Source organism: Sturnus vulgaris, unplaced genomic scaffold, assembly GCF_052056855.1.
Source record: "Sturnus vulgaris isolate bStuVul1 unplaced genomic scaffold, bStuVul1.hap1 Scaffold_137, whole genome shotgun sequence".
NCBI classification, from domain to species: Eukaryota; Metazoa; Chordata; class Aves; order Passeriformes; family Sturnidae; genus Sturnus; species Sturnus vulgaris.
The window spans coordinates 482,283-494,242 of record NW_028276061.1 but is presented as its reverse complement, the minus strand read 5'-3'; the positions used below and the strand labels follow the sequence as shown (position 1 = coordinate 494,242).

The following is an 11,960-nucleotide window of genomic DNA, read 5'->3' as shown; positions in this document are numbered from 1 at the left end:
ACTTTCAAACTTATTATCTTGCTCACTTACCTGCATAATGCTTAGTCCCTGTTCTGCATGCTCATTTTCTTCACTTTTACAAGGAATCCTCTCCTCATCTTCTTCTTCCTCTGCTTCTTCCATTTCCTGTGCCAAGATCACCTGTTTCTCTGTTAGATTTCTTTCTCTAGCTGATTTTTTGACAACTGTCCCTATCTTCTGGCACCGCTCGAGAGAGAGAGGCGATTGTCCCGCTCTGCTCTGGGCTGGGACTGCGCTCTCTTCAAGCCCTGGGGGCAATTTTGGATGCCACAGCGTCAGAAAGACCTCAGGCTATTGGAGAAATGTCCAAAGGAGGGACACAGGGATAGCGAAGAGGCTGGAGGGAAAGCCATACAAAGAGTGGCTCAGGGCATTTGGTTCAGCTGCAGAGAGGACACTGAGCTCACACCTCACTTGGGACCTCTCAGCTCCTCCCAAGGGCAGCACAGGGACAGCTTTGCTCTCTGCTCTCTGCGACCAGGGACAGGAGCCAAGGGAATGCCAGGAGCTGTGTCAGGGGACGATTAGGCTGGCTATCAGGGAAAGGTTTTTTTCCTCAGAGGCTGGTCGGGCACTGAATAGGTTCTCCAGGCAATGGGCACAGCCCCAAGGCTGCCAGAGGTCCAGGAGCGTTTGGCCAATGCTCTCAGGGATGCAGAGGGTGGGACTGTTGGAGTGTCTGTGCAGGGCCAGGAGTTGGACTTTGACGATCCCTAGGGGTCCCTTCCGACTCAGGAAACTCTTCCCATTTTCCCCTCTTTCCTCTCCTTGCACAATGCTCTCAGCTTACTGTTCCACCGCATGTTCCACTTCTGAAACCTCCGCTACTTCTTTCCAGTTCAAGCACAGTTCTACTGGTTACAATCCAAAGATAGACAGATTGGAAAACAACCAAAAAGAAACACCTGTTTGGAATGTCGTGCTCTTATCTGCATCTCGAACTATGAAGTCGATTGTGCCTTGCAAGTTCTAAAAGCAAAACAACAACAAAAAACACCCGTTTTAACATAGGGATTTGCTTTCTTCTAAGAAATCCATATCCCTTCTCAAAATGGATCTATTTCAGGAAGAGATCATCTTGAATAGATCACTTACTATCTAAAGAACCTGGAAGGCTCAAATCCGTAATGATAAGCCTGTTACCTTGTCGTTTTCTGTTCCAAAGGCAAATGAATTTGCTCAAGTGCCGTTTGTAACAAGGACAGAGCTCAAAGTGTGGCTCTGAGAAATGTTTTGGTTTCCCTCTCCTATCTCTATCAAAAGCACTTTCTTCAATGGCTGAAACAATACTTGATACAGTCTGAATTTTAAAGGTCATGAAAATTTTCTCCAAAGTGAAAAATTAATATAGCAGTCAGGTTTGAAACCAACGGGAATTTTTGTTTTACCTGTTTGAAGATTCCCTTCACACTAAAATGCTGGCTGATGGATACCTAGAAGAAATCAATTCCCACAAAATGCTTCTGGGTAAGCCATTACATCATCCATTACAATTTGCTTCAGTGTCCCGTTCCTGTCCAATTGAAGGTCCCTGTTTAAGAGACTCAAGTACGGAGAGAAATAAAATTTAAAATGACTACAGTGCCTTTAAATCTAAATCGAACTTCCTTATCAATCTCATAAAACCTTTAGGCTAAATGTTGCCATTGATCTGTTTCTACTGAACACAATCACGTCCTGGCTTGTTAGAGATTAGTTCATTACAAAGAAAGAAACGCACAGAAGTTAAAATATTTCCAAAGAAGCATTTGACATCCTTCCTTTTGGATGGGGAACCATTCCAACACTGCTTACATAAGAGGTCAAATGACTGTCTTCCATGTTAGTTCTGCACTGTGCTCAGCGGAGCCTTTCTGGTTTATTTGCCTTTGACTTGGACATAAAGCTGAGTCTTGATTCAAGAAAAAATCAATATTCACACTTGGTTTCATTTACACGGACATTGGCTTGGTCTCCTAAACAAAGAAAATGATGGGGAATTTTTGTAGGAGTTCAGATAGGTAACATTCTCTTTCCACAACCTGGCATTGTATTTTCACTTGGTCTCTTACCTCCGGCTATGTTTTAACGGCTCAAATTATTAGGAAGAGTATCAAACCTCCAGCTCTAACCACAGTCCCACTGCGAGGTGTGTGAAGGTATGTGCATCTGCCCCTCAGGTCCATACTGCTCTTCTAATGTGCCTCTGATCGAGCAGGTAGGAAAGACCTCCTGGGTGTGTGAACAGTGCTGCTTCCTCTATGGCTTCAGAGCTGCTGCTAAGATCTTCAGGAAGGAGAGCAGTATTGTACCCATTTTTAGATGGTTTTTAAAGTTGCCAGTGCTTGGCTGTCTTAAACATCTGAGTTCCTAGAACTTTGAATGAGATCAAATCTATGAGTGAAGTGATGATGGTGCAGACCAACTTCTGATTCCAGTGATCCAAGAATCTGCACTACTACTTTTACCTTCTGAATAAGGCATGGATGTGATGGTATGCACAGTAATACTGATGTGCTATGGTTTTTGAATGCTGGCAGTCTTTCTTTGTCCCATTCCTAAAGCGTGGGCATTATTTGCCTTAACCTTGTTCAGTAGGGACATTATTCTATATTCTTACATGAAGTGAAAAGCACTCTTTTTCCATACCTTCACACAACAGCATTAAAACAAGGCCTAAGTAGTACAACCAATATTCAAAGATGCAAAGCAAAGATGCTCTACCTTTTAAGTTTACCATACAAAATTCATACCTTGTTCTAATTTGATCTCAAGAAGAAAGGGTGTTCTCCAAATACTCCTTCAGCTCTTCCTCACAGCTCACCGTTTTCCTTTTTTCTAAGATTGTATCCAGATCACTTTCATCATCTAAGGCCACATAAAAAAGCTAGTAAAAATGGTTTCGTAGATACTAAAATCTCCCCAACTATTTAGGATTCAAGGAAGTTAATTGTGCACATATCTTCTACACCCAGAAGAGAAAGCTACCTCAGCAAAACTCATCGCCTATGAAAATCTTCCTAGATAATGAACACCTCTGACACTGCCACCCCAAGTTGGTGTTCTGAAACAATGAGAACCTCACATCCAATCAAACTCTAGACCTGCACAAGATCTCGTCATAGCAACTTGCAGCCACTTTCTACAGAAAGCAGCAGTGATCTCTATCACTGTTGCCATACCAACAATAAGACAGGACTGTCCATTCAGCATGAATCAAGCAGTTAGCAAAAATGCACCTGACAGAATGAAACTGAAGAGTAGAAATTCCCATCTAAAAGTCAAAGATTACATTTTTAATTTTATAGCAGGTATTTTGAATTTCAGAGGGCTCTTTGCATTAAGAAGTCCTGTCTTTATAGCACACCCTTGTTTTTATGTTTCTACCTGGATTATGGCCATTTAGCCGTCTCCTTCAAATCACTCCAAAGAAAAACATTCAAGTGGACAAGTTCTTTCTAAACTGCTGGAAGGTGAAATGAATGAGTAAGAGGATATGTAACATGATAAAAGGCTGCCTGGAATTTTACGACTGGTATCCAACATGGTGCCTTCTATCTGGAGAGTAAAAAAAAATCAGTCTCCAAGTAAACTGGTAAGAATGCGGATTCTCAAAACTTCTGTTTATTCTGGCACCATAAAGCACCAAATCACATTCTATCATTTATCCCTTTAGAAACAACTGCCCGACTTTTTTTATGTATAGAAAAGATTGGAAGACATTTGGGAGATCATGTCCAGCTATTCCTAAAGTCTGATCTTAAGCAGACTGGGCCATACGTCATTCATCGCTATCCTATGTATTTCAGATAGAAATGATCATAAAAATACAATCTATTTCTATTACAAATAATAAACACAAGAATTATGAACACTTCCACATGAAACTCTTCCACACCAAACTGTTTCTCTGGAGTGTTTTGTCACACTATGGACCTCTTTCTAAGGTGACATCAATAGCCTACCACGCAGAAGGCATTGCAGGTGGGAGCACAGGAAGAACAGACTAATCCCAAGGAGTGATGAAGATATATGTCATCAAATAAAAGAAACGTACATCCACGTGCTCCACTTCTTCTTCAAACCTACATTTTCGTTTCTCAGTCATCTGAAGCATGTTGGAGTGCACAACTTCAGCATCTTCTGCTGTGCAAATGTTCATATCTAACAGGGTCATCTGAAGGAAAAGAAGAACAAATTATTGACATGCACAGAAGAAATACTGTGTGGCTTTCAGAGAGCCTGGCTAAACGTAGTGTTTCTTTTCTTGTGATGGACAGAGATAGATTCAGCCTCCTACATGCCATATTAGATTAGTAAACAATACCATCTGGTTGGACACAAAGGGAGAAATTGAGGCAGAGGTGGAATTTCTTTCCCAAGAGAAGACAGATTTAGCACAAGGGCTGAGGCGCCTTGCATCGTCCACATTCATGTAGGACAGCACTCCCTTCATTACTGGCATTTGTTACGGCTTTTCCACATTTCAAGTACAAACACCAACTACTACCAACCAAAGGGATGGCTTACTTTTTGAAGAGAGTAAGGCGGAGGTTAAAAAGGAATTCCACTTGTTATCTCAATGTCTGGTGCATCCTCAGACGCATTTTACTCTAATGACACATTGGACCACGGCTATCACAGCCAAAAGCTGTGGCACTCAACTTGCACATCTGCCCTTTCTCCTGACATTTGCCCTCGACCAGCTCATACTGGATGCTCATTTTCTCCACGCACTCCACATTAGGGCTGTCTGAATGATACGGAACAGACCACAGTCAAAATTCCCATCTTTCACAGTGCAGTGTGACATGGAAACATGACAGAGGCCATGTGCTGAATCTCAGCACACGGAACAGATGCCAGCAGTGCCTACAGACACCAGACACTACCAGCCAAAGAAATCAAGACATTTTCATACACAGCTGTTTATCATTATGCTTCAAAGTAGCAAGGTACTTACAATCGCTACCAACTTCTTTGCTATCATACAGGCTACAAACATCCCAACAGGATGTGCTCTGGAGCAAGAGAAGGCAGACACAGAGCGGGAAGGCATGCTGCAAGGACACAGAGAAAGGAAGTATCTCCAATACTTCCCTTCTTCTTCTCCAAGAGTTAAAAAGGAGTATTTTTGTATGATTGAGAAGGGATCCATGTCAAAATTAACTTTTGATTTCCCCCAGATTCATTCTAACCGAGCCAGTTCCTGCTAGATCTCCCCATGTACTGGCCAAAGGAAAGCCATGCCACAGGCAGCTTCTTTGGCTCTTACTGCCACCTCCAAGCAACTGAGAAGGTATGTGGCAACACACGGAACAAAGAATAGAGCAAACATGCACTCTCAAAGCAACTGTCTGCCTCATCGTTGCCCGGGAGAAAAGAAAATATTGCTTGAATTCCAGACTGTTCTTAGGATTTCCCGACCTACCTAGACTTTTGTTTCAATTCTCCAGAGTTCTGCACCATTCGTTTCCATCAGATTTGGCATGTGTTGGAGGCAACAAGGTGCTATCAAAGTAGGAAACAAGAGTCAGGTATCCTAAAATACAAACCAGTCAGTACTTCAAATATAAAATTATGAATCTGAATATCCATACTACTGGGCTTTCTTTTATTTACAGCCATCTTGGCAATGAAAATAAACCTGAGATTGTTGTTGTTCAAGGCCAACTGTTTACTGCCCGATAAGGAACTAACTGTCATCTACCTCGTTCCTACATCCACCGTAAAAAACCTCCCTGTAATGATCGTAATGCATTGCACCCACACCAATGTGTCTTGTGTTCAGGATGGATATTCAAACGTAGCAACGTTAGATTTCTATCCAGACTCCTCTCTTAAATTATTCCGCAAATAAAATCCCACGCCATGGAGAAAAAATGCCTTGACAAAAGCACCAACTTCTAGCTCTCCACCCATCTTTGCCCATTTCTACTATGTTTCAAGATTTGTTTCTGCATTCCTCCATTTTTAGAGCCTGATCACCACCTATTAAGTGTAGCTGGGGCACTGAAAATCAAGAATGCATTTTTTCCATTCAAAAGGGCTGTACAGAAATAGATGTAGACCCTGCCTTACTGCTGCATTTAGCAATCACACATTGACAGGAAGCAAAGTGCATTTTGTAGCCAAGTCCTTCATTAACTCCAGCAACAATTGTTTTCCTTCATGCTATACCCTCTTTTGCCATACCCGATATATTGCAAAACCTTCAGTCTCTCTTCACTAAGTACCATCTGCTCCTTTATCAACTTTTCCATTTCCATATTCACAGTTGGGGGATTCTGTATTTCTTCACTTGCCATAAATTCTCTGCAGGATGGAAAGTAGATATGTAGAATGGAATCACATGATATATGTGATATCATACGTGGATTATGTAGAAAGAAAAAATGATCAAGTATTACTTTGATAGAAACCAAAAGTGAACGCTAGCCACTTTGTGTTGCTCATTGTCCAAAAGAAGACTGCCAAATTTCTGACCTGAAACTCTGAACTACACACTACTTTTGCATGAGCTTCCAGTCCTTGACTCTCCCTTGCCATTTCAGTTGATGCCATTTTTCTTTCTCAAGCTCTGATTTCATTCGATTCAAGAGTAGCTTGGCAGTTGCCCTCTCATTATCCAGCAGTGCTCTCTTTATATTCTTTGTATTAAAAAATAAAACCAGAAGTAGAAGCAGCATACAACAGGCAAAAACAAACCAAAAATTGTCTCTTCTACAGAAAATGAGGGGAGAAAAGAACACAAATGATAACCAATACCCTGCCAAGTAGAAATTTCTTCTATATTTCCGTGATTGATAGGCAGAAAAAATGAATTTCATCTGGGGAAAGAAAGACATTCTAGGAATATTCAGACTGCTATCTTGCCCCAGGTAAAACAGTTACCATGGCCTTAGCGTTAATGAGCTTGTGAACATCAGCTGCCAAGAGGAAGGACATTTCCTCCAGTTTCACACAATACTTGGTCAGTACATCTGCTATCTGTGCAATCAAAGAATACAGAAAAGTAACAACAATGAAAAGCAGAACTCAAATATCAATTTCCCAAGTTAAAATCTACATGAACAAGACAATTTTTCCATTCAAGTGAATTCGATTTAATTAATTCATTAACTACATAAGTATCATTCTCACGTTCAAGAACAGAATTCAAAGAATCAACGTTGCTTCTTCTGAGACATTGAAGCCTGAGTAGATCCCAACTTCAAATCTAGTAGGACGCCATGAAAGCAATACCTGCTACATTTAGTACATGTAAACTACAAAGACATCTAGAACAGCTCTAAAAGATGAACAAACCCATGAACTTTGAAGGAGACGCTAGCAAGAAATGTGGAAATAGGCTTTATCTGCCCAGTGCTTTTCCCAAAAGCACGGGCACTCCTTGGCGTCAGTGAGAGTCTCTGTCTCATTATTCAGCAGCTGGCTTAGGGTAAAAAAGGATGCATGCAATCACTTCATTCCTGTTCATGACATAAACTTACTGCATCATCATGGAAGCCATTTACTTGGAAATATAGCCTAAAAAATAGGTGTCAGACTGGGTACATATCTAGATTGCTATGAGCAAAACCAATTTCTTTTTAACAGGAAAGCCATACAACATGCCTGCCATGGCAAATATTAGTCTACTAGCCCTGCACTTCAACGGGCAGTGAGCAGTTCATGACACCAAATTTACGTTTGGCAAGGAGACAGTCTATTTATTACAAGCCCCTAGTTCTAGAACCAAGAATTCAGGAGTTGCTCATTCCCAATGAAAATCGGTCCATTTCATACCTTTGGGGTTTTATGCTTCTGTTCTTTACCTGTCTTGAGTGTGGCTTTCTTGTGAAGTCACTGATGGGTCTTTTTCCAACACATTTCTGCTGATTACACGGTAATTGCATGGCATCAGCAGACATCTTGGAATGTCTCTTGAAAGTATGTATGCTTTTTACTCTTCCTAGAGGACCTTGTCTTCTTCTTTCCTTCACCCAAAAGGTGGGCTAAGTGAGCCTTCAAAGAACCATCATCTCAACAATTAGAATTCTTTCAAACCTACTGAATGGAGAACAGCGACAAAAAAATTTTAAAAAGACTAGTACGTGAAAGACAGCAGAAGAGAAAGGTAAAATTATGAATCCTACATGCCACATGCATAACTCTCTTCATTCAAGGCTATTTTCAAAATGAGAAAAAAAATCATCTTTTCCTCAGAGAGGAAAAGTGGAGTAACTGGATTGTGTTGCCTTGCCTACAGTTACCAGAAAAGTCAACAGCAGAGTTGAAAACTCCTGAAGTTGGCTAACCACACCTCTAAATGTTTTACTACTGTGTTATGATTCTGTCTTCAGTTAATAGAACCCGATATACAACAAAGAGATGGGAGCACATGGAGATGCATTGGAGAGCCTACGCTGGAGGTAACACATTCGTTTTTTACTCAAACAAATCCAAATTAGAAACGTTGAAAATGACCTGGGGCCATTTCAACAGCCAGCAAACTAACACAACCAACCTTTGGCTTTTATTCAATCCTTTGTTTGTTTTACCTGGACCTTGAAGATCTGTCTGCAGCCTTCCTCTCTGCAAATATATCACACTCGTCCTATTGAGAACCCATGGCTCATCACAGCTGCTTCGCCACGCCTGCTTCCAGAAGAACTGGCAACTACAAGCTGGGAGCCAAGAGATACAACACTTCACTTGGAAAAGGGCCTTCCATGAATCCTAGAATCCCAGAATGGTTTGGACTGGAAGCGACCTTAGAGACAGATACTCTTCTTCCCACATCCTGACATGGGCAGGGACACTTTTCCACTAGTCCAGGTTGCTCCATGTCCGCTCCAGCCTGGCCCTGGACACTTCCTGCCATGGGGCTCCCACACAGCCTCTTTGAGCAACATGTGCCAGGCCTCAGCACACACACAAGGAAGAATTCCTTTCCAATATCCCAGCTACCCCAGCCCTCTTGCAGTTTGAAGCTATTCCCCCTTGTCTTGCGAGTCCAGACCCTTTTCCAAAGTCCCTCCCCAGCTATCTTGGAGCCCCAGCAGGCACTGCAAGGGGCTCGAAGGTCTCCCTGGAGCCTTCTGTTCTCCAGATTGGACACCCTTAGCTCTCCCAGACCGTCCTAGAGCAAAGGAGCTCCACCTTTCAAAGCACCTTAGCAGCCTCCTACCCGTGAAACTCGATGCCACCACTGGCCTTCCGGGCCCTACGGATATCGCTTCCGGTGCCGCTCGGGGTCACTCCCGGCTCTCTCCCTGCCCCCCATGGGGCCCTCTGGCGATGCCACTCGGACACCACTCCTGCCGCTGTCAGAACAACAGGGGGTGGGGGACCAGCCCAGCCTCATCCACAATCCACAGTGTCCTCGGTGGCTGCTGCGGGCTCATGGCAGCCCACACACCCGGAAGCAGAGCTCCAAACACAGAGGATCATAGCCCCACATTTGTGTTCGTCTCTGCACAAGGCAGGCCAAACTTGCTATGCCGTGACTTTTCAGTTCAGCACGAGAATGAGAATACACCTGCGCCATGGGGGAGGAAACCTCTAAAGACTCCCTCATACATGGTCGCTCAACTTAATGTCTAGGCACATGCCATTCCTGAGGCTACGCTAAAGCCTTTTTTACCTTGCGGGTAAGAAATGCCATTGTTCCGGTGTGCAGCTAAAGGCGCAGCACAGGCAGGCCAGGGCAAAAGCTGGGGCAGTGCCCTTCCTCACACCTTCGCTGTGCTGTACTCCATGCAGCTAGAGCAAAGGGAGAAGGACGCGAGGAAGAAGAAGGCATTCTTAAAGTAGCCCTCTGTCAGAAGCCCTGAAAGGGCGCATAACACACGGTGTCTTGCTGCCCTCCATTCTACATACTGGCAGCTCCCTCTGCCGACTTGCAAAAGTTGCTACCAGACAGAGGCGGCCAGATTGAAGAGGCAGTGCCTAGGTTCACCTTCTACTTATTGCACGTAAGCCACGTCCAGCTGCTCGCTGCACTCGGTATTTACCTTCTCCGCGGCACTTACCGTGGTGCTGTGTGCAACTCGGCGCCTAGAAGTGACTGCCAATGTTTCCACAGCGGGCTGCAAGGGAACCAAGGAGCAGCACAAGCAGCAGTGCTTCAGTTTGCTCCTTCCGACTGCTAAGGGCACTTGGGAAGGCAAGGGAAAGGCAGCCAACTTCCTCTCCTAGTAGCCTGTAATGTGGTGCACACAAGCACGGGACTTGTGCGGCTTTGTTCTCCACCCTCGCCCATGCCTGGCGCTGCTTTCACTTGCCGGCGGCCAGAAGCCGCTGCAGGGGCGTCCCACAGCCAGCAGTGTGCCGGCAGCCAAGCACTCGAGAACGCTGCTTCTGCCCAAGTCTGCCTAGGGCGTGCACCTTTGTTCTCAGAGCTCCGTGCAACAGTCTGCCTCTCTCGCACTTCGAATGGAAAACGAAAGCTTTTCGCCTACGCCCTTCACAGAGATCAGTTGCCAGGACGAGAATGTCTTGTGGCCGGAGCTCGCCCCCGCCGCGAGGAAGCTGCTATTAGCACCGCATTGCAGGGGCAATTCTCGCTCCTTGACTAGGTGCTCAGCGCTCTCCGAATTCGCTGCTAGCTCCACGGTCGTTCTCAGCTACAAGTAGCAACGCACACAGTACATAGAGCTTCGCAAGGACCGAAGACCTGGAGGGACATATCTCACAGGAAAACGTGCCAGGACAGACACGTGTTCTACATTGTCCCTTCTCGTAATCCACTTTGTGCTTCTGATGCTTCTGCTGTTAGGAATCGTTCCTTGAAAGCCGAGTGGGAAGGGAATTGGCAAATTCTCAATTCTCAATGCCCAGAATATCGTTTTTCCATGGGTTTTTTGGAAGCAAAGTAAAGGATTCCAATATCCCCATGCCTGGAAGGCTGTTATTCCATTGGAATTTGAGAGCAGAACTGGAGGATTCCAAACTCCCAATGCCCAGAGTGCTGCAATTCCATGGTTTTGCTGGGAAGTGAATAGTGCAACTGACAGATACCATATCCCCAACACCATGAATGCTGTTTTTCTGAGGTTGGTGTGAGAGTTTAAATGAGCATATGGATGTTTCGAAAATCCCCAAACCCGGAATGCAGCAATTCTTTGGGAATTTGGAAGGGGAAGTGGAGGATTCTAAATTCTCCACACGCAAAGTGTCATTACTTCATTATGGTTTGATTGGAATTTGAGAGAGGAACTGGAGCATTCGAAATCCCCAACACAATAAAATGGTTATTCCATGGGAATTTGGAAGGGGAACATCAGGATTCTACATTTCCAATGCCTGGAATGCTGTTATTCCCTAAACTTTTGTGAGGGAAACAGCCAGATTCCAAATACTCAGCTCCCAGAATGCTGTTATTCCATGATAATTTGGGTGGAGAACTGGATGAAACTCAATTCCCCATACCTGGGTATGTGTTATTCCATGGGAAGATGGGAGGTCGTACAGATGATTGGAAATTCCTGATAGCTGGAAGGCCGTTATTCTATGGGAATTTGGATGCGGAAATGGGCTATCCTAAATTCCTGACACTCAGAATGCTGCTATTCCATGGGAATTGGGTGAGATTTCGGGAAAGGTTATGGGGGGTTCCAAATTACGGAATAACAGAATGCCATGTTTCCCTGGGAATTTGGGAAGGGAAGAGGATGATTCTCAGTTCCTGAAATCTGGAATGTTGTTATTCCATGGGAATCTGGTGGGAATCTGGAGGCTGTACAGGGCATTCTAAATTGCTCTCACCTGGAATCCCATGATTCCAGGGGAATATTTTTGGGGAGCTGGAGGATTCTGACCCTTGGAATGCAGTTGTTCCATAGGAATTTGAGTGGGGAACGGGAATATTCCAAATTCCTGACATCTGGAAAGTTGCTCTTCTTTGGGAATGTGGTGGGATTTGGGGTTGGTTTATGGGGGGATGTAAATTCCCAACACCCAGAATCCAATTATTC

At 44.1% G+C, this 11,960-nt stretch overlaps 1 long non-coding RNA gene across 1 annotated transcript; it reads right to left on the bottom strand.

Moving 5' to 3' along the window:
* Positions 1-812: 812 nt before the first annotated feature.
* On the bottom strand, positions 813-4,127 carry LOC148219432 (uncharacterized). The gene is made up of 3 exons (XR_015799790.1): positions 4,058-4,127; positions 2,754-2,868; positions 813-875 (listed from the first exon to the last, which is right to left on the bottom strand). It is a non-coding gene; the product is annotated as an uncharacterized LOC148219432 (long non-coding RNA).
* Positions 4,128-11,960: the final 7,833 nt, after the last annotated feature.